The 22,566-nt window shown below is 39.7% G+C and overlaps 1 long non-coding RNA gene across 1 annotated transcript in view; it reads right to left on the bottom strand.

The window, feature by feature from the left end:
• The window catches only part of LOC138371269 (uncharacterized), a 474,806-nt gene extending 454,672 nt beyond the window's left edge, over positions 1 to 20,134 (bottom strand). The window contains exon 1 of the long non-coding RNA XR_011230377.1: positions 19,822 to 20,134. This is a non-coding gene — a long non-coding RNA (uncharacterized lncRNA). The remainder of the gene's footprint in view (positions 1 to 19,821) is intronic.
• Positions 20,135 to 22,566: the final 2,432 nt, after the last annotated feature.

Genomic DNA, 22,566 nt, shown 5'->3' on the forward strand with positions numbered 1-22,566 from the left:
GTCAAAGTACTTAGTCCATGAAGCAGGACCAAACAAAGCATGGTACGAATTAGTATGGGAAGGGAGCATAAGAGAGAGTAGCCATGGCGGGGACGGCGATGAGAACCTTTAGAGAGAGATGGGTCAAAAGGCGCAGTAGTCACAATAAGATGAAGCCATGCAAGGGGACGAGGCGGTCACCACAGCAGGCTTGGGGCTTGACCCACCACAGAGGAGGGAGGGGAGCAGAAAGGAAGAGTCCGGTCTGGGCCTAAACCAGGCCCTGTAGCGGGGGCTACAGATCCTGGTCTACTAGGACGGTCCGACTCAGGGGACTGGTCACCCACCCCATGAGCCTAGGTAAGAGAAGTCGTGTCGTCATCCATGCAGCAAACAATATCAAAAGTTTGGGACCTGGAACCAAGAGATACCACCTACCAGGGCAGCCAGGGAGACTGAGCGCGGGCCAGTGCAGGAAGGGTGCGTTATCCCCAGCGGTGCTCCCCCTTTTCAACAGGGGAGTCCTACTACATCGTCCATTCTCCCACACTGGTGCTAAGACCCTATCGTCCCAGCCTGGACACCCAACCATCCACTCTGGGCGGCCCCTCACAGGCAACCCCTCCAGCGGGTGGTCCGATGGCTCATAAGGCGCCTACGTGGTGCCCTTCAGCACGTCCACCACCCAAAAAGGGGCAGGAGAGGGGGAAAAGGCCACCTACACCGGTCACAGGGCGGTGTACGTGAGCCCCTCACCACGGCAAGGAGGCGCCCCAGAGGGGTTAAAAGGGGCAATACCAGTCGTCTTGTAATCCAGAAATTATGAAACTTGACAGCAATAATAAGTTTTTAAACTCAAATATACTTTTATTGTTTATTATCATGACAAGTTGAGGTACACAACTGTTATCAATCAAACCTTTATCTGGAGAATTGGGAAGGAATTGAATTTAACAGGAGAATTGGGAAGGAAAAATTAAACTTAATAGGAAAAATTATTCAGCACAATTAGCGAAGATGGCAGCAAGAGCATTAGGCTTCAAAAGGACAGAGGACACTGTCCCATGGAACATCACACTCTAGCATCCGCCAACCAAGCGCCCTCATGATGGCAACGGGCTGGAAAGGGAGGGGGAGATGAGAAAGACGAGAGGGTGAAGAATACTACCCAGTGTAACACCAGTGTTAATAGGTAGAGTGGGTGAATTGGAATCATTCACAGAGACATACTGGAGCCTGTCACTAAGGTAAGACTCTAGGTATTGGAGGGATTAACCTCTTACTCCGTAATGTTGTAATTTAAGAAAGTTAATGTGTTAACAGTGCAAAAAAGTCTTAATGTAGGTCAACAAATAAATGAACAAGGGTACTCATTTCTTCCAAGAGCTGCATATATAAAGTTAATCATACTAATCGGTGCATGATTGGTCCTTTTTTGGGCCTGAAACCATTATGGCAAGAACTAAGTAAATTTTGTTTTGCTAAATAGGATTAAGGCTGCTTGTAGATTAACTCTTCAAGATATTTTAGACAAAATCTGCAGAGTTGATATTGGGCTATAATTGTTGACTTCAGTGAGATTGACACTTTAATGGACTAAGGTTACTCTTGTTTTTTTTCCCCTTAGAATATCAGGAAAGGTTTGGAGTTCAAATGATTTGTTGTAGAGTAATGAAATGACTGGAGCTAAAAATCTAGAGGTTTCTTTGAAAATTAGGGTTGGTATGTGAACATATGGTATCTGTGCATGGGGTTCATTCAACCACTGCAAATTACCTGATGCTCATCACCACCCAATAAAAATCTGCAATCAGAAGAATAAAATTGTCTTCAAACAGCACACAGCCTCTCTGTTTAAATCCATGAACATGCTAAATATACACTCGCTCTACACATTCTCTTGTGCTATTTACATGTACAAAACCTTGTTCCTAAATGCTAATCCTGATCTGAAACTCTCCATTGATAGATGTAATAGAACCCACGAGCACCACAACATAAATAAATATCTGTTTGATATAAATTGACAGTCATGCTAATATAATTGCCAGTAAGGTTTATGTAATTCACAATCATCTTAATATAATTGGCAGTTTGGATAATATAATTGACAGAGGATTATACAAATCAGGATAATATTATTCTTGAGATGAGGTTATCTTGAGATGATTTCGGGGCTTTTTTAGTGTCCCCATGGCCCGGTCCTCGAACAGGCCTCCACCCCCAGGAAGCAGCCTGTGACAGCTGACTAACACCCAGGTACCTAATTTACTGCTAGGTAACAGGGGCATAGGGTGAAAGAAACTCTGCCCATTGTTTCTCGCCGGCCCTGGGATCGAACCCAGGACCACAGGATCACAAGTCCCGCGTGCTGTCCGCTAGGCCGACCGGCTCCCATATTGCTAATCAAGCTAATATAACTTTAAATCAGGCTTTTTCACCCACAGGGTTATTGATCGATGGAACTGACTACCCGCCAACGCCATAACTGCCAAAATGTGCTGAATTTCAAAATATACCTGGAGAAAATCAAGGAAAATTGGGGGGGGGGGAGGGGGGGAAGGGAACCTTCAACAAGCTGCCAGCTTCCCGTTTTTATCGAGGCCACTAGGGTTAGTGTCCCTCAGGTAAATCGGGTAAAATATTATTCCAAGACAATTACAGCATAATTGATAAAGTTAGGCTAGAGTAATATAAATTTCTGGTAAATTTAGAGTGATGTAATTTTTTAGAGTAATATAAATTTAAATTTCATATTAACTTGACTGACAGTTATAAATGCCAACCTGCCTTCAATAAACTCTTCGGTGAAATATTTATAATCAAGAGTATTATTCATAAATATGCCTAAACAAAAAATATAAAATAGACATCAGTTTGCATATGAATCTGATGAGAAAATTCCTTGATTAACCTACATTTCCCTATCAATCAAATGGTCTCATCTTAAGTACGTCTCAGACTGTCTTCTTCACCAGCACCAATGCTAAATAATATTACAACAATAATGTCCATAACTTAGCTACAGAGTATATTACATTTTAAATAAATTTTCACAGATAACAAAAACAGAAAGCACATTATTATTTACATAAATATGAAGAAAAACATTTAAAGCTTTGATATATCTTTGCTAAACTAAAGAGATATTTCTAAACTCATAAGCAATTTTGAATTTTCCTATAGTGATAGCTTCTCTAGTTCTTGCTTGGTCATCTAACTTTCATAAAAGAACAATATAATAAAATATCTTGATCTTTACCTTTCATGGTGAAGTGTATTTCTCAAACAAAATAGAATTACCTTTGAAGAACATCCAACTGACATTGTGATAGCACACACATTGTTAGATTAAAGTTAAGTTACTATACCTGTATGTGCCTCATTATCCTTCAACATTCTCTTAATTACCTTCCACACTCTTAAGTGTTTAGCCTATTATCTGCATGTATCATTTTGTGCCTCTTCATATTACCAAGATGACGGAATCTCTTCCCACACTCTGGACACTCGTGAGGCTTGTCACCTGAATGCACTAACATGTGCCTTATTATAGATCCACGTTCTCTAAATTTTTTGCCACACTCAGCACATTGAAAAGGTCTCTCATCCGCATGCACCATCCTGTGAGTCTTCATATTTCCACGCTGACTGAATCTCTTCCCACACTCTGGACATTCATGAGGTTTCTCACCTGAATGCACTAACATGTGACGTTTCACATCTCCAGGACGGGTGAATACCTTCGGACACTGTGGACACTGGTGAGGTTTATCACCTGAATGCACTAACATGTGACGTTTCACATCTCCAGGACGGGTGAATACCTTCAGACACTGTGGACACTGGTGAGTCTTCATCTTCTTTATGACAGGTGCAGTTTGTGTGAAGGTTTTCTCCCCCGGATGTTGGGAGAAGCGTCAAGGCTTGAGTGTTGTTTCTTAGAGTTAGACTTGATGTGAGCATTTGGCGGTCAATGGTGGTGCTTCTTCTTTATGATAGGTACAGTTTGTGTCAAGGTTTTCCCTTAATGCTCGTGCTGAACATCACCGGCGGGTGCTGCTAAAATGGCGGCGGTTGTTTACCCTCTCATCACCTAAGCGTTCCAATGTTTTTGTCTGGTTCCATATATCATTTTTCCTACTTCTTATTTTTGTTTATAACTGGTCATTTACAATTAACACTTGTATTTATATTCAAGTTTTTCAATCAAAGAATGTACTTGAAATTGTTTCTTTAAACATAAGGCCACACGATTATACTTTTTGAAGGAAATAGCTCTCCTACAGTTGATGCACTACATGCGCAGAGTTGACCAACAAGTTTTTCATATTCACTTTTATTTATTTATATATTTATTTATTTATTTACATATATACAAGAAGGTACATTGGGTTTGTGAGAATACATTGGATAGTACAGTATTTACAGTCTTGTAAAGCCACTAGTACGCACAGCGTTTCGGGCAGGTCCTTAATCTAGCAGATAATTTTAAGTAGGTAATTTCTATCAGAATTGATAAATGATAAAGATACATTGCAAGGGAAAAATGAGATGAGAGAGCTTAGTAAGTATATTAAAGCACATTGTTATATTAAAGCTCTGATTGATTACATTGACAGCTTGATTAGTAATTTAAACAAGATTAATAGACACCATACAGCAGATTGACAGCACATATAAGAAGACAGCAATGATCACAATGGTAAAGATGTTCAAATTGGGAACATAAAGGTTGGGAGATTGGGTAGCAATAGATACAGTGCAATTTTAAGGCAAAAAGTGAAAAACTATGAGGATGAAATTAGGTACTTTTTAGTATTGATTTTGAATGATGTAAAAGTTGGACAGCTTTTCAATTCAGTAGGGAGTGAGTTCCATAAACTGGGTCCCTTTATTTGCATAGAGTATTTACACAGATTAAGTTTAACTCTAGGGATATCAAAGAGATATTTATTTCTGGTGTGGTGATAATGGGTCCTATTACATCTGTCCAGGAAGAGTTTCAGACAAGGATTTGCATTTAAGAACAGGGTTTTGTAAATGTAGTTGACACAAGAGAATTTATGGAGTGAGATTATGTTTAGCATGTTTAGGGAGTTAAACAAGGGGGCTGTGTGTTGTCTGAAAGCAGAATTTGATATTATTCTGATAGCAGATTTTTGCTGGGTGATGATGGACTTGAGGTGGTTTGCAGTGGTTGAACCCCATGCACAGATACCATAGTTGAGATAGGGATAGATTAGTGCATAATATAGAGAGATGAGAGCAGAGTTAGGTACATAATATCTGATTTTGGAGAGTATACCAACTGTTTTAGAGACTTTCTTAGTTATGTGTTGTATGTGGGTACTGAAGTTGAGTCTCTTGTCTAGAAATAGGCCAAGAAACTTTCCATCATTTTTATTGCTAATGTTTACATTATCTATCTGAAGCTGAATTGCATTTGTAGATTTGCTTCCAAATAAGATGTATAGTAGGTCTTTTCTATGTTAAGCGTTAGTTTGTTGGTTGACATCCATAATTGGACTTTTTTTAGTTCATTATTAACAACATCATTTAGTGTATGTGGGTTGGGGTTAGAGTAGATGAGGGTAGTATCATCAGCAAACAAAATAGATTTCAGAATGTTAGAGACATTAGGCAGATCATTGATGTATATAAGAAATAGGAGAGGTCCCAAGATGCTGCCCTGTGGCACTCCAAAGGTTATTGGTAGAGTGGGAGAGGATATATATTATTGATGGTTACACATTGGTGTCTATCACTATGATAGGATTAATGGATATAGTCCAGTGCATGGCCTCGGATTCCATAATGATGAAGTTTACGTAAGAGGAAATTGTGATTAACAGTATCAAAGGCCTTTCTCAGGTCAATGAAAAGTCCAATCGGAAACTAATTTTTGTCAAGGGCTGAGTAAATTATATCAAGGAGATTAATAATTAAAAGATCAATCCTGCCTAACTTGTCAAAAATATTCGAAAAGCTAATCTACAAGCAGCTTTACTCTTTTCTAGCCAAACACAATATACTTAGCTCTTGTCAATATGGCTTCAGACCCAAAAAAAGCACTAACGACGCACTTATTAGTATGATTAACTTAATTCACGCAGCTCTTGATAAAAAGGAGTTTCCTGTTGGGTTATTTGTGGACCTGCGTAAGGCTTTTGACACTGTCAACCATCAAAACCTTCTTCTTAAATTGCATCATTATGGAGTCAGAGGACACTCCCTGCAATACCTCAAATCTTATCTTACTGACAGGCTCCAGTATATTTCTGTGAATAATACAATTTCTCCCACCCTACCCATCAACATTGGTGTTCCTCAGGGCAGCATACTTGGCCCTCTCCTCTTTCTCATCTACATTAATGACCTTCCAAATGCCTCCCAACACCTCAAACCAATTCTATTTGCTGACGACACAACCTTCATTTACTCCAGTCCTGACCCCCTTGCTCTAAATGCCACAGTAAATACTGAGCTAGAGAAAGTCCATCTTTGGCTAACTGCCAACAAACTCACCCTTAACATTGACAAAACGTTTTATATTCTGTTTGGCAATAAATCCTCTAATCAGATAAATCTCAAAATAAACAATACCCAAATTTGTAACAAATTAGATGGCAAATTCCTTGGCGTTCTCATCGACCACAAGCTGAATTTCCAGGGTCACATTCTAAATATATCAAAAAAAGTTTCAAAAACTGTTGGCATTCTTTCTAAGATCAGATATTATGTACCCCGCCCTGCCCTGGTTACTCTCCATTACTCCCTCATCTATCCATACCTCAACTATGGTATTTGTGCTTGGGGTTCTACTACCCAAAATCATTTACGTCCTCTCATTACCCAACACAAAGCTGCTATTAGGACAATATCCAACTCTGGCCCCAGACAGCACTCGGTACCCTTACTCAAATCTCTGAATATGTTAGATATTAAGTCACTGCACATTCTCTCTTGTGTATTATACATATATAAAACGCTGAACTGTAATGCCAATCCTGACCTCAAAAGCTTCATTGAAGGTTGTAACAGAACCCATGAGCACCACACCAGGAATAAATACAGTTTTGATATTCCAAGAGTACGACTTAATCAAACTAGAAATGCTCTACAAATCAAGGGACCCAGAATGTGGAATGACCTTCCCAACCATGTTAAAGACTGTACCTCTCTCAACCAGTTTAAGATAAATACTAAACACTACCTAATAAATTCCCTGTAACCCACCTCACTCCTCTATTGTCAACCCATGTCTGTTATTTTATTATTATTATTTTTTTTTTAATCAACACTGTTTGTCAACCTATTGTATTTGTGCTGCTTTTTCAGTCATGTTCCCCCTTTTTTTTATCTTTATTTGTATTTGTTTTCAACACTTTTTATTCTTTATGCTCAATTAGTATTAAGTTCTAGATATTAATGTTTTTCTTGCCCGAAACGCATTGCGTAATAGTGGTTTTAGGCATTGTATGTACTAGCTCTATCTTTATATCAATCCATTAATGTAACATCACTTGTATGTATGTACCTTACCTGAATAAACATATTTATTTATTTATTTATTTAATTGCATCGTTGGTACTCTTTTGGGAGCGGAAGCCAAGCTGACAGGGGCTAAGAATGTCGAATTTTACGAGATAGGAGTAGAGGTGTTTGTAGATAATTTGTTCAAATATTTTTGATAGTATGGGTAGGTTTGATATTGGTCTATAATTGTTTATGTCTGCCGGATTACCTCCTTTATGAACTGGCGTTACTCTTGCTTTTTTAAGGATATCAGGAAAGGTATGACACTCAAGGGATTTGTTGAACAGCAGAGCTATAGGTGGGGCAAGGGCATGGGAGGCGCTCTTGTATACAATGGATGGGATTTCACTGATGTTCTCAGCTTTGGTTTTTAGTGAGTGTATGATGGATACAACATCTGTCGGACTGACTGGTGAAAGGAGAAGAGAGTTTGGATAGCTGCCTGAGAGATATATGTGTTGATATATGTCTGAGTCTGTGGGATTTTACTGGCAAGGTTAGCACCAACCGATGAAAAGAAGCTATTAAATTCATTCGCCATTTCTAAGTCAGTTGACGGTGTAAAGCCATCCTTAGAGAGTGGTATCTGGTTGTAGGAGTGTTGTTTAGTTCCTAGGATAATAGATATGTCATGGTATTCCATTTGCTTTTCATGTTGCCTTTTGCTTCTAACTCAATTGTCATTACCTATCATCTAAACCTTACATTTGTCAGAATTAAACGGCCTCTGCCAATCTTTTGACCATATTTCAGTACCCAATTTAGATCGTTCGATAGATCAATTTAGACCCCCTTGTATCATGAATCATCATACATGATGATATAATGATACACACTACTGGGTATGCTGATGATATAATTATAAACACTACTTGTTATGCTAACATGCAGAACACTCTTAACTCTGTATTAGTCTTATGTCAGGACTTAGGTTTAGTCATATCTCAGCAGAGGAAACAAAGATACTAAACGGGTGTTCACCCAGGCAGGGAGGAGCTGTTCGCAAGATGCAACTGTATGATGGCTCCCAGCTTGACTATGTTAACAGATTCAAATACCTTGGCCTTGTATTGTCCTGTTGTATTCAAACTCTGTCGTCAGTATTAAGAGAGGCTCCATAAGCCCTCTTGGAGATGTTGCAGGTTATCACTCAGGCTATGGTGCCTATGTCACAATTGTCAAAATGATGTACCTTGCATACATTAGATCTTTAGTGGATTATGCTGCATCTCTGCTTGCCTTGATGACTGAAAGAAAGCTTAAAGGGCTTGAAAACTTGCAGAACGAAGCCTTGAAGATAATCTTTGGATGCCCCTAGTACCACAAAGATACTTAACATGAGGAAGGAACTTAATATTAACTTAATAATAGAATATGAGTGCATATTCTACTGCATTACTATTTGTAATGATCCTCATATTGTGCTTCAGTAATCCAATGTATAACCCTGAGATGTTTTCCTAATTGTACTTAGGATTCCTTGTTCATTATTGTGTATTGTTCTGATCTGCTTTTGTGTCGAAAATTCTTGCATCGTACCTGTAAACAATTTTTTGACAATTTTACTGTAATTATCCTACTTAAAATCATCTGTACTTGTAAAGTAAAGCTGTAATGTACCTGTTAAACACTTTTTATCAATTTTACACCTAATTATTTCTCTAAAACTTTGTTTGTTTAAGAATTTGCTCAAAGATTAGTTTAAGGACTTGCCCGAAATGCTATATGCAAGCTAGTGGTTTTACAAGATTGTAATTCCAACTTAAGCTCTATGTTGTCTCTTAACCCTCAATGTACGTTCTTGTATATATATAAATAAATAAAAAAAATAAATAACGAGGGATCGAGGCATTAATGCGCAGTACGTGCTTCCTTCACCTGTGACGTCACAGCGCCATCTGACGACAGCATAAACACAGGCGGCCATTTTATGTTCCACCAAGATTAAAAACAAAAATTAATTTTGCCCCGAGGGGCGAGTTTATTGGGCAGCGCCCAATGTGTTCGCAATAGAATGTTCTACAAGAACACATGTATAAAATAAGTGACACAGAGATTATTGATGTGTGTATTTGTGTGGGTGATTATAAATATGTATGTGTATGTATATATGTATACGTATATATATATATATATATATATATATATATATATATATATATATATATATATATATATATATATATATATATATATATATATATATATATGTACATGTATGTATGAGAGTGTGTACATGTATATATAACATTAATAATTTTGTAACTAGCGTCAAAAATTGTTATTTGCTTAGCTAAACAAACTAGAGAGTTCAGTTCCTGAACCCATATGTGCCTCTGTAATCCTTTACACCACCGCCCACGGGATAGGTATGGGGTGCATAATAAAGAAAGAAATTGAAATAATAGGGGTATGAAATGTATCAACATAAAACATTAATGTTAGTGGCCATCAGGTAAAATCAGGTTATTATTTGTAAAGAATTTAAATGAGTTAAACTAAATATGAACTTAATACATTTTGCTAACGCAAAAATATATTCCCGAGGTATTGTAATTGCAAATAAATATTTAATACAATTATTTGTAACATTTTTTTTTTTAGATTTCCGTATTGCGTGATAATATATAATAGCGTTTAGATAATGGTAGAGCTGGACATTCTTTAGGCTCATTGCATGTTGTGGTAGTCGCCGCCATTTTAAAACCGTGTGGAGAGGGACGGCTGCTGCCTTATCCACAAACTCCTGCTGCATCTTCAATAGTTAAGGTAACTGTTTTCTTTTATTTGTTCTTAGACATGTGTAGTAAATATATAAGCTTGTGGTGGTAGGCTGGATGGTGGTGTTGATGGCCCTAGCTGGAGGTGTGTTGATGGCCCTAGCTGGAGGCGTGTTGATGGCCCTAGCTGGAGGCGTGTTGATGGCCCTAGCTGGAGGCGTGTTGATGGCCCTAGCTGGAGGTGTGTTGATGGCCCTAGCTAGAGGCGTGTTGATGGCCCTGGAGGCGTGTTGATGGCCCTTGCTGGAGGCGTGTTGATGGCCCTAGCTGGAGGCGTGTTGATGGCCCTAGCTGGAGGCGTGTTGATGGCCCTAGCTGGAGGCGTGTTGATGGCCCTAGCTGGAGGTGTGTTGATGGCCCTAGCTGGAGGCGTGTTGATGGCCCTAGCTGGAGGCGTGTTGATGGCCCTAGCTGGAGGCGTGTTGATGGCCCTAGCTGGAGGCGTGTTGATGGCCCTAGCTGGAGGCGTGTTGATGGCCCTAGCTGGAGGTGTGTTGATGGCCCTAGCTGGAGGCGTGTTGATGGCCCTAGCTGGAGGTGTGTTGATGGCCCTAGCTGGAGGCGTGTTGATGGCCCTAGCTGGAGGCGTGTTGATGGCCCTAGCTGGAGGCGTGTTGATGGCCCTAACTGGAGGCGTGTTGATGGCCCTAGCTGGAGGTGTGTTGATGGCCCTAGCTGGAGGCGTGTTGATGGCCCTAGCTAGAGGCGTGTTGATGGCCCTAGCTGGAGGCGTGTTGATGGCCCTAGCTGGAGGCGTGTTGATGGCCCTAGCTGGAGGCGTGTTGATGGCCCTAGCTGGAGGCGTGTTGATGGCCCTAGCTGGAGGTGTGTTGATGGCCCTAGCTGGAGGCGTGTTGATAGCCCTAGCTGGAGGTGTGTTGATGGCCCTAGCTGGAGGCGTGTTGATGGCCCTAGCTGGAGGTGTGTTGATGGCCCTAGCTGGAGGCGTGTTGATGGCCCTAGCTGGAGGTGTGTTGATGGCACCCTTTCCAGTTTGTTGATATGCTTCTTAAGATATGGGCACCATACAACTGCTGCATACTCCAACTTTGGTCTAACAAAAATTGTGAACAATTTCAAAATTTCTGTTGAAGAATTCCTGTTTCCTAGTTCTGCATCTGTTTTGGTATAACACCTCCTTTTTTATTAGGCCTCCAATTATGAATTACTTTATAACCAGCTAAGTTGTAGAGTTGGGTATAGTCTTTACTTAGCCAAGTTTCTGTTAAAATGAGGGTCCGTCTAATTACCACAAGCTACCACAAGCTACATAAGCTTCACAAAGCTTCCTGGCAATGCGTTAGTAATGAGTAAATATAATATGTTTAATATGTATAATATGTTCCCCCTTGTACTTGGCTAAATAAAGACTATACCCAACTCTACAACTTAGCTGGTTATAAAGCCATTCATAACTGTAGGCCTAATAAAAAAGGTGGTGGCACAGCTATATATTACCGAGATACATTTATCTGCAACAGTGTTATTAGTGACAGAGATGACTACTGTGAATATACTTTTGCTCAGTTTACAATTAAATCCCTTAAATCCTCTTTGACTATTGGAGCCATCTATAGATTTCCCAATACTACATAGCTTCTTTCTCAGACAACCTAAGGAATCTTATTATAAACAACAATCTCAACAAAAACCACATCATTCTGGGAGGAGATTTTAATATTGACCTGGGTCAACAAAATTGCTCTCAAGTTGACTATTTCCTTAACAGCATGAACTCCTGTATGCTAATCCCCACAATCACCAAACCTACCCGAGTCACTCAAACATCAGCCACTACCTTGGACCACATATGGACAAACATAACAGCTCTCCTTGTATCTGGTATAATCTACGACAGAACAACTGACCACTATCCTACCTTTCTCATAGCGAACATGGACATAACACCACCAAAAAGCAAGAAACTTTCATTTAGGCTACACAGTGAATCAGCTTTAGACAATCTTACAGAGGCACTTTACAATATTAACTGGGATTCTGAATTCAATAATACCCATGATATAAATTCATTAGCTAACCTCTTCCTCTCCAAAACTCTAAGCCTCTACAACCTTCATTGTCCCCTTCTTACCAAGCAAGTAACTGACAAAAGATTAAACAATCCATGGCTCACAAGTGGCATTCTCAACTCAATCAACAAGAAACATGAATATGAAAAGAAAGTTAGGATTGGCCTAGTTTCAAAGGAAGTAGCTAAAAGGTACTCATCAATGCTTACCAGTATCATAAGAAAGGCAAAACTTGCATATTATGTGAATAGATTCAATGAAGCAAAAGGCAACATGAAAAGCACTTGGAAAACTATCTCTAGTATCCTAGGAACTAAACAACACTCACATAACCAAATAAAACTCTACAAGGATGGGGATATACCGTCAACTGATTTAGAAATGGCAAATGAATTTAATAGTTTCTTTTCATCGGTTGGTGCTAATCTTGCCAGTAAAATCCCACAGACTCAGACACATATTAACACATATCTCTCAGGCAGCTATCCAAACTCTCTTCTCCTTTCACCAATCAGCCCGGCAGATGTTGTGTCCATCATACATTCTCTAAAAACCAAGGCAGGGAACACCAGTGAAATTCCGTCCATTGTGTACAAGAGAGCCTCCCATGCCCTTGCCCCACCCATAGCACTACTGTTCAACAAATCTATAGAGTATCACACCTTCCCTGATATCCTCAAAAAAGCAAGAGTAACGCCAGTCCATAAAGGAGGCAATCCGGCGGACGTAAACAATTATAGACCAATATCAAATCTACCCATTCTATCAAAAATATTTGAAAAAATTATTTACAAACAGCTCTATTCCTACCTCGTAAAATTCGACATACTCAGCCCCTGCCAGTTTGGCTTCCGGTCCCAAAAGAGCACCAATGATGCAATCATTAGTCTCCTGGACATTATCTACTCAGCCCTTGACAAAAATGAGTTTCCGATTGGACTCTTCATTGACCTAAGAAAAGCCTTTGATACTCTTAATCACAACTACCTCTTACTTAAACTCCAGCATTATGGAATCCAAGGCCTTGCCCTTGACTACATCCGATCCTATCTTAGTGACAGACACCAATATGTAACCATCAATGATACAACTTCTTCCACTCTACCAATTACCGTTGGAGTGCCACAGGGCAGCATCTTAGGACCTCTTCTATTTCTTATATATATAAACGATCTGCCTAATGTCTCTAATATTCTCAAACCTATATTGTTTGCTGACGATACTACCCTTATCTACTCAAACCTCAACCCACATACACTAAATAATGTTGTGAATAATGAATTAAAAAAAGTCCACTTATGGATGTCAACGAACAAACTAACATTAAACATCGAAAAGACTTACTACATCTTATTTGGAAGCAAATCATCAAATGCAATTCAGCTACAGATAGACAACATTAACATCAGTAATAAAAATGATGGCAAGTTTCTTGGCCTATTCCTAGACAAGAGACTCAACTTCAGCACCCACATTCAACACATAACTAAGAAAGTCTCTAAGACAGTTGGTATACTCTCCAAAATCAGATATTATGTTCCTAACTCTGCTCTCCTCTCACTATATTATGCACTAATCTACCCCTATCTTAATTATGGTATCTGTGCATGGGAGTCTACCACTGCAAACCACCTTAAGCCCATCATCACACAGCAAAAATCTGCTATCAGAATAATAACTAACTCTGCTTTCAGACAACACTCAGCTCCCTTGTTTAAATCCCTAAACTTGCTAAATATTAACTCCCTCCACACACTCTCTTGAGTCAACTACATTTACAAAACCCTGTTCTTAAATGCAAACCATGCTCTGAAACTCTCCCTGGACAGATGTAATAGGACCCATTATCACCACACCAGAAATAAATATCTCTTTGATATCCCCAGGGTCAAACTTAATCTGTGTAAACACTCTATGCAAATTAAGGGACCTAGTCTATGGAACTCACTCCCTAGTGAATTGAAAAACTGTAAAACGTTTGCCTTATTTAAAAGCAAAACCAAAAAGTACCTAACTTCATCTTCTTAGTTTCCTACACTGAGCTTTATATTTGCTCTGTACCTAGTGTTACCCAATCTCCTAATTTTTATGTAATATCAAACAACCTTATCATTGTGTTCATTGCTGTCTTCTTTTATGTGCTAGCCATATGCTGTATTGTGACTACCAATTTTTTGTTAACTACCATTCAAGCTGTCATTGCAATCAATCTTATATTGTTTCTGCTGTAATTGTGCCTACCAATTTGTTGTCAACTACCATTTTAAGCTGTCATTGCAATTTATTTATTTATTTATTTATTTATTTATGCATATACAAGAATGTACATAAGGAATGTGAGGATACAATTATGGTAATTACAGTCTTGTAAAGCCACTAGCACGCGCAGCGTTTCGGGCAGGTCCTTAATCTAAGAAAATTTTAAGGAGGTAAATACTTGCAAAATTTATAGACAAAAAAATGATAACAGATTACATGGAATGAAAAAAAAAAAAGATGAGAGAAAATTAAAAAGTGCAGATGTTGGAAGCGCTAGTGCATATAAGCTTAAACTTTCTCACCACATGATATCTAATAATTTAAACTGGTTTTAAGTGTACAATGCAGATGAAACAGGCTTTAACTGGAAATGCCTTCAAAAAACACTTTGGCCTTCAGGCTTGAGAAGAGTATCCCTGGTTGCAAGGTAAAGAAGGAAAGAATTTCAGCATTATTGTGCTGTAACGCAGATGGCAGTCACCGAACAAAGTACAGTACGAATTGGGAAATGTGCCAACCCGAGAGCATTGAAAATCTGCATGAACAGATTACCTGTCATCTACTACAACACAAAAAATGCCTGGTTCACACAGATTATTTTTGAGGATTGGTTCCAGAATCACTTTTGTAACAAAAATAAAAAAAGCAGCAGATCAATATGTGTAGAATTCATCCTGCTGAGGTAAAGGCAATGTTGTTGACTGATAATGCCCCAGCTCACCCCATTGCTAAATTAACATCGCCTGATGGCAAAATAACATGTATGGCTTTACCACCAAACACTACATCTGTAATACAGCCCATGGATTAGGGGGGGTTATCTATGCTCTGAAAAGGCTTTATAAAGAGCTATGAATTCAGACATTATGGAGGTTCTGCTCTGTGAGGAAGATGAGATGCACTGGGCAACGCAAGCTGACTGACCAGGAGCGCTCCATCGCCTAGTGCCCATAATTTTCTCAACTTCCCAGCTCCATCACGGCTAAAGTATGTCACATACAATATTTTTTGTTTAGTTTCCCATGATCAGAGACTGTATTTTAACAATATTATAAGTGAAAAAATTTTTTGCCAAGAATTTATTTTATGCATACAGGAGGGGGAAGGGGGTGCCACATTTGGAGCCCGAGCAGCACAGTGGCTAATAAGGATACAAAGGCTAGTGAACACTAGAAAACTTCAAGAAATATTCAATTAAAGACACAATTTACAACTCGGCCAAAGAATGGAGAGAGTTGAAGGTCACCACATTACAGAATGCATGGAATAAAATTCTGAGTCCGGTACCTGGTTAGAATGAAGACGAAGATGACTATGATTTTGGGAGCTTTGATAATGCGATTTTTCAGACATTCAGAGATGAAGGTGAGGAAGATTTGCAACTTTCTGATGTGTATGAGTGGTTAGATAATGATGCTGATGATCCAGGTTATTGTGAATTAGCTGATGATGAGATTATCCAGTCTGTTACTGGTAATAATGATGATGAGGATATGGAAGAGGAAGATGATAGTATGTTACCTATTCTATATGCTGCATCATTGCAAAAGGTTAATGATCTGCTTGATTTGGTTGTTGTAACTGATAATGAAGAGCTGACAGATTATTACCTGCACCTAAAGGACATGAAAGATATTATAATGAAGCTCACAACAAAGAAACAAACTAAGATTCAAAAGTTTTTGGTACGGTTTCACAGTAGGCCTACAGGACCAGCACCCAGCACTAGCAAGGACTCACCTTCCGAGGATGTCCAGACAACTGGACCAGCACCCAGCACTAGCAAGGACTCACCTTCCAAGGATGCCCAGGCAACTGGACCAGCACCCAGCACTAGCAAGGACTCACCTTCCGAGGATGCCCAGGCAACTGGACCAGCACCCAGCACTAGCAAGGACTCACCTTCCGAGGATGCTCAGGCAACTGGACCAGCACCCAGCACTAGCAAGGACTCACCTTCCGAGGATGCTCAGGCAACTGGACCAGCACCCAGCACTAGCAAGGACTCACCTTCCGAGGATGCCCAGGCAACTGGACCAGCACCCAGCACTAGCAAGGACTCACCTTCCGAGGATGCTCAGGTAACTGGACCAGCACCCAGCACTAGCAAGGACTCACCTTCCAAGGATGCCCAGGCAACTGGACCAGCACCCAGCACTAGCCAGAACTTACCTGGGAGTACCAATTGAGCTGTACAGCACAGTTCTAATGACATTAAATATACAAAGTGTAGTTTATATGATATAAGTGTACTGCAGTAGTGTGATTCTAGTGGTCTGTACTTCATGTACAGACTGTAGAGTATAATGTACATTTGTTAGAAAAGTTACTGTTCTTTAAACAATTTATATTCATATGTGTGGCACTCTCAGGATATTAAGGCTAACAGAGTTTGCACTACACAACTCAACTGGTAGGGTAAGTACAGTACTGTAACGTGCAATATCAATTTATTTCATTGCAATACAAATTCTTTATTATTTAAATTTTTCATAATGCAAATGTGGACTGGCATATGCATTAATGTGATTGTATTTTTTTTTGGGGGGGGGGGGGGGGGGAGTTGCTGGGGCCGAACGGATGGAATGAATTCCACACTGGAATGAATCGGCTATGCCCCATATAGTTCATTCAAGCGAGTACACACATTTAATTTCTACATTTACTATCTACATTTAATGTCATTTAATTTCATGCATTTCTTTGATAAAGTGTTTACTCGTGTCCTTTATGATCTTGGTTATTTGAAACTGTTGGCCAAATTAAACTTAAATTATAGTATGTTACTCTATGTTCTGATATGTTCAAAGAAAATGTTATGAGGAATAGTTCACTTGCTTTTCTAAATTACACCTTGTATTTCCATTCTATAATTAATGTAAATAAACTACTGTACTGTTGCTAGAACTACTGACTCCATAATGTAATAGTCTATGCTTGTCATCCTTAAGTATCACCTTCTTTGTATTCATTTTTTATTTTCCTTGAACATTCTCATTTTGTTAGCTTACTTCTCTAACAGTATTAAGTGTTTTATCCCGTCACAACTTTAATTAAAAAATTTCTATATTATTATTAATTTTACCCAAAACGCTTTGCATAATAGTGGCTTCATTAGTATGTGTAACTTCTGTCCCTTCAATTGAACAATATTCTTATGTTCTTTGTACACACCATCTTTTGAATAAATAATATTATTATTAATATTATTATTATTATTTACACAGAAAATCACACTAAAGTGATATACAGTACATAAATGAGAAAATTCCCTCGGGCTGTGAGATGATGCAAACCTGCAATGTTTGCATCACCTCACAGCCTCAGTGGATTGTTCATTGATGTATATCACAGTGTGATTTTCTGTGTATCTGAAGTTGAGCATACAATGTTGAACTACAGTACTTTATCCTTCACCTGAGTGCTTGGGGGTCTTACATAAAACTTGGACTGGCTTCAGGACTGTGATATCAGGATATCACAGACTTGAGGTTATCTTGAGATGATTTCGGGGCTTTTTTTAGTGTCCCCGCGGCCAGGTCCTCGACCAGGCCTCCACCCCCAGGAAGCAGCCCGTGACAGCTGACTAACACCCAGGTACCTATTTTTACTGCTAGGTAACAGGGGCGTAGGGTGAAAGAAACTGCCCATTGTTTCTCGCCGGCGCCTGGGATCGATCCCAGGACCACAGGATCACAAGTCCCGCATGCTGTCCGCTTGGCCGTTCCTGTGATATCAGTAGAAATCCAATTGTAAGAAAGTCAGTGGTGGTACAGTAGTAGAGTATGCAGCTGGCAATACCTTGGTCATGGGTTTGCAACACTACACAGTCCCAGTGAAATTTCTTATTATTATTATTATTATAAAAGTTATCATTATTTGATAGGCCAATGTCCACACCCCAACAATGCCAGGCATATAATTTACCCCAACAATTCCACTGGCCAACGTCCACACCTCTAACAATTCCATAGTCCTATTTCCATACCCCAACATTTTTGTTGAAGAAAAAAAAACATGCTGTTTGTTGACCAACTTGTATATTGGCTATTTTCTACCATGTTCCCCCCCTTTTTTCATCTTTTATTATTTTTTTTTTCTTTCAATGCAATTATACTTTAAGCTTAATTACTATTAAGTTTTAGTCTAAGTGGGTTTTTTTCCCCACCTCACCTTGCCCAAAACGCTATGCGTACTAGTGGCTTTAGGTATTGTATGTACTACCTCTATCTTTAAATCAAACAGAATGTTTGTACTGTAACTCTGCAACTATGTATGTACTTTTCCTAAATAAATTTTATTATTTTTATTATTAACAATTGTATGTTAGGGGTGTAAGACAATATTGGAGCAGACAATGGTGGAGCAGAAAGCTCAGTACTCACTTCCCCCCTTCAGAGCAGGAGAGATTGCTGAAATAGAGGGAATACAGAGAACATATACGGCACGCATCGTTGAGATAAAACACCTAAATTATTGGGATCGTCTCAAAGCTCTCCGAATGTACTCTCTAGAAAGGAGACGAGAGAGATACCAAATAATATACACATGGAAAATACTGGAGGGCCAGGTCCCAAATCTACACAGTAAAATAACAACGAACTGGAGTGAATGATATGGAAGAAAATGCAGGATTGAACCTGTGAGGAGCAAAGGTGCCATAGGCACAATCAGAGAACATAAGAGCAAAGGCAACTGCAGACGGCCTATTGGCCCATACGAGGCAGCTCCTATCTATAACCACCCAATCCCACTCATTTACATGTCCAACCCGCGCTTGAAACAATCGAGGGACCCCACCTCCACCACGTTACGCGGTAATTGGTTCCACAAATCAACAATCAACAACCCTGTTACCGAACCAGTATTTACCCAAGTCTTTCCTAAATCTAAATTTATCCAATTTATACCCATTGTTTCGTGTTCTGTCTTGTGCTGATACTTTTAATACCCTATTAATATCCCCTTTGTTGTGTCCATTCATCCACTTGTAAACCTCTATCATGTCACCCCTAACTCTTCGCTGTATGAACATCAGAGGTCCACGGTTGTTCAACGTTCTCCCAGTGACTATAAGAAATATTGCCGGAACAACCGTGGACATCTTCAAGAGAATACTGGACTGTTTTCTAAGAGAAGTTCCGGATCTTCTACTTCCCAAGCCTCGGGCCGGGCTTGGGAAGTAGAAGAACTCCCAGAACCCTATCAAGCAGGTAATGCACTCAAGTACTTACGGAGGATGATGAGAGTGCGAGAAACAAGGTGGTCAGGTGGAGCCAGTGACTCCTTCCTTCAACAGTTTTGTCTCTCCCTCGTGGTATATCCTCAATGTCTTCAGTGGTGTGGCCTCACCACACACTTACACTGCCATAAGTGTCCTGAGAGTACTATGGGAGGGACAATGTGGCGGGTATTGTGGACACAGGTCTTTAAGACAGGCGAACTTCACGAGTCGTGGAGACGTCTATAGCAACCTTTGTTGTGATGACGTCACTCGCTCGCTCGCTTACTCGCCACGGTGCTCTTCCCATTTTCTTTGGTTACTGATCTTTACCGACCTTTAATTAACCTGAGAGCCACTAATATTGGTGGCCTCAATGAGGACAGGAAGTTGGCGGCTTGTCAAAGGTCCTACCCATTTGCCTGGACGATCTTTTCTATCTGTATTTTAAAACCCAGTAGAGTTTTGGCGTTTACCTTACCTACTCTTTGGCAGGTAGGCTGTTCCACGGGTTTACCACCATACGGGAGAAAAAGCCTCTCCTGTTTTCTGTCCTACATTGTGGCTTGTTGAGCTTGAACCCGTTGCTCCTCGTTCGTGTTACATCTGACCTTGTGAAGAAAGTGTCCGGATCAACATCGTCCAAATTGTTTAGTATTTTAAGTGTTTCGATGAGCTCCGCCCTGTCATGCCTGGTTTACTGTGTTGTTTGGCCAGTGGCCCTCAACCCTTCCTGATACGAGAGATGACTAAGCTCTGGTATGATTTTTGTTGTCCGGTGTTGCATCTTCTCCAGAGCAGCTATGTCTTTCTGAAGATAAGGTCTCAATGCCTGTATGTAATAATCCAGGTGGGGGCGCACCAGAGACTTATACAATTGAAGGACTACTTTAGTTTACTTGAAGGTAAAGGCACGCTTGATTATTCCCAAAGTTTGGTTCGCTTTTTTATTGCCGCTCCCACTTGTTGTGCAACTTTTAGTGAATGATGGATTCTGATTCCAATGTCGCATTCTTCATCTATCTGTTGTAAGGTAGTGTGGGCAATTTGGTAGTTGTGACGTGGAATGTTTGCCCTACAGGCAAGGTCTTGCATTTGTCGACATTAAAGAGCATTTGCCAGTCATCTGAGCATTGGTGGAGTTCATGTAGATCTCTTTGTAAGGTCTCAATATCACTTTCACTTCCTTCTTTATCATAGATCTTAGTGTCATCTGCAAATGTGTCATCTGCCCAACATTCCATCTCCCAGGATGAACAGGACCAGCAAAAGCTGCTTGACTATGTTATTGTGTCGTCCCAAAATATTCCTGTGGAACGTGAAGGTGAAAAGTGCATTGAAATAGTTCATGCTCTCATAAAAGACGAATTGCGTGTCACTCTAAATAAAACCGACATTATTGCTGCCTACAGAGTAGGCAAAAAGATTCCATCAGGTCTGAACCAGCGAAAAATTCGCCTCAAGCTAGCTTCCCAGTCCATAAAATCGCATCTTGTCCGGACAGCTGCATCCCAACGAAAGGGAATCTACATCAACGAGTGCTTGACTAGAAAAAGACAGCAACTCTGTCGGAAAATCCGACACCATTTAATATATCATACAGATAATAGCTGTATTGTATAAACAAGTTACCCATAGAAAACGTAACTTGTAGTGGAATTACCGTCTATAGAAAACGGGATATCATCACCACATACTATTATAATTCACCAGCTATTTTGCTGGGAATTATTCTTAAATACATTAGTCTTTGGACTTTACCATCATAAAACATCTTATATAAATTAACTTAATTATCAATATTAAAGTAGAGTAAATGTGACCCTTCTATCACTTTCTGACATGTGGACAAAGTAGGCCAGGCGTGAGGGAGGAAGGAGGGAGCCATTGTTGTGTCACCTCCGAGACGTGTGGAGCAAATTTAGCTCCTATCATATCTGGACAATGTCGGCCAGTAACGTCAATAGTATGGAGTGTTAAACAGCCATTGTTTATATTGAGACCAGAGGCTCACACGGGAGCAAATTCGGCTCCTGTTAATTTTACTTGGACGTAGTGTTATGGAAACCAAAGGTACCATCTCCAACACGATGTCTACAATTCAAGTTAAGTGTTCTTTCCGAAACTCATGTATCTTTCATTTATGGCCATTAATGTCATTATATAGGGTGACCCGGTTAGAGCACGTGGAAGCCTCAAACTAAAGGTAATTAAGCCAGGTCTTCATGTTCCATGTACAGTTTTCTCTGAAATACTTGTCATATATAGGATTCTGGCTTCACAGCTAGCGCACTTTTGACAGGTCAAGACGAGGATGGAAGATTTTGTGCACCAGTTACTGGGTGATGGAAGCTACCTCAAAGAGGATAATTTGGTGTCTACACCCTAGTTATACCTGGTGGACTAACCTGCTGTACTATAAGATAAGGAACCTTTTCAATGTATGTAGTCTATTCCTGTAGTTTGATTGGCTGCATATATTAATTTGATAAACCCCCCTAATGTGTAGAGGATCGATTTGTGAGATTGAGATTATTGCAGAAATACAGTCCACTTATCATTATACAAATTGCTATCGAAGTATATAAATTAACGTAAATATAAATTCATATAAATTAAACAAATATAAATCTCACAGGTCGGTTCCCACATTATTTGGTCATCTTCGAACCGGATGACGGATTATTTGATCCTTTGAACCCACATTTGGTCATCTTAGTACCGGATGAACCAGTTAACCAGTGGATTCATTAAATAT

Source organism: Procambarus clarkii, chromosome 35, assembly GCF_040958095.1.
Source record: "Procambarus clarkii isolate CNS0578487 chromosome 35, FALCON_Pclarkii_2.0, whole genome shotgun sequence".
Classification (NCBI taxonomy): Eukaryota; Metazoa; Arthropoda; class Malacostraca; order Decapoda; family Cambaridae; genus Procambarus; species Procambarus clarkii.